This window comes from Onychomys torridus, chromosome 15 (genome assembly GCF_903995425.1).
Source record: "Onychomys torridus chromosome 15, mOncTor1.1, whole genome shotgun sequence".
Lineage (NCBI taxonomy): Eukaryota > Metazoa > Chordata > Mammalia > Rodentia > Cricetidae > Onychomys > Onychomys torridus.
In genome coordinates this window covers 24,204,583-24,206,051 of record NC_050457.1, presented here as the reverse complement: position 1 = coordinate 24,206,051, position 1,469 = coordinate 24,204,583, and the positions used below count along the sequence as shown (strand labels likewise).

General features: G+C 46.9%; 1 pseudogene; it reads left to right on the top strand.

Moving 5' to 3' along the window:
* The first annotated feature begins 236 nt into the window (after positions 1–236).
* LOC118596352 lies at positions 237–822 on the top strand (annotated as a pseudogene).
* The last annotated feature ends 647 nt before the right edge of the window (positions 823–1,469 follow it).

Sequence of the window (1,469 nt, the reverse complement as noted above, 5' to 3'; positions counted from 1 at the left end):
AACTCTATCAGGGGCCAGTGATAGGGCTCAGCTGGTTACAATGTCTGTTGCCAAGCTTGACAATCTGCGTTTGTTTCCCGGGACCACGTGGTAGATAGAAAAAACTGACTCCTGCAGATTATCCCCTGACCTCTACAAGCCTTCCGTGTCTCGTGTGTGAGCAAGTATGCATGCACACACACAAATACAAAATTAAAATTCGCTTTCCTTTCGCTGCTGGGTCGGCAGCGGTGAGTATGCCCAGGTTACAGCAGAGGCTTGCCTCTAGCGTCCTCCGCTGTGGTAAGAAGAAGGTCTGATTGGCCCCCAATGAGATCAATGAAATCGCCGATGCCAACTTCCCTTGATCCGGAAGCTGATCAAGGATGGGCTGATCATCAGGAAGCCTGTGATTGTCCATTCCCGGGCTCGATGCCGGAAAAACACTTTGGCTAGACGAAGGGCAGGCATATGGGCATAGAGAAGCGGAAGGGTACTGCCAACGCTCCAATGCCTGACAAGGTGACCTGGATGAGAAGGATGCGGATCCTGCGCCGACTTCTCAGGAGATACGGTGAATCCAAGAAGATTGACGGCCATATGTATCACAGCCTGCATCTGAAGGTCAAGGGGGATGTCTTCAAAAACAAGTGGATTCTCATGGAACATACCCACAAGTTGAAGGCAGACAAGGCCCGCAAGAAGCTCCTGGCTGACCAGGCTGAGGCTCGCAGGTCTAAGAACAAGGTAGCCCGAAAGCTCCTGGAGGAGCTTCTCCAGGCCAAGAAGGAGGAGATCATCAAGACTCTGTCCAAGGAGGAAGAGACCAAGAAATAAAGCTTCCCTCATGTCTGTACATAGATGGCTGCCTGTGGCCTCAGGTGGATCAGTCATTAAAATAAAACAAGCCTTTGTCTGTTGCTCTCTTTAAAAAAAAAAAAAAAAAAAAAGTTAAAATTCAGCCGGGAGGTGGTGGCACATGCCTTTAAAACCCAGCACTTGTGGGGGGCGGGGGAGGGAAAGGCAGAGGCAGATGGATCTCTGTTCAGGCCAGCTGGGTCAATAGAGTGACTTTCAGGACAGCCAAGGATACACAGAGAAACCTTGTCTTGAAGAAAACAAAATAAATAAATAAATTTTAGAAATGAAAAACATAACTAAAAAGCTATTTGGTTGGCCAGAGAAACGCCATGTTGATAATACTGATGCTAAACTGGTAATAACCGGCACTGGGAAGGAGAGACTGGGCTGACCTAATACCTAAAGACTAACCTGATCAACACCGTTAAAGCTTCCAGCCTTCTTGCTGGTAAATTCTAGCTTTCTGGGTGTCTGCGTACTGGGAACATTTAGAAGTTTCTAGCAACTGAACCTTCATCACACTGTTGAATGGACTCCTGTATAAACCTGAGAGAAATATTAGTACTCTAGATTTTGAATAACAAAGCCAGTTACCCTCAGTAATCCCTGTAAAAAATATATTAGCACTC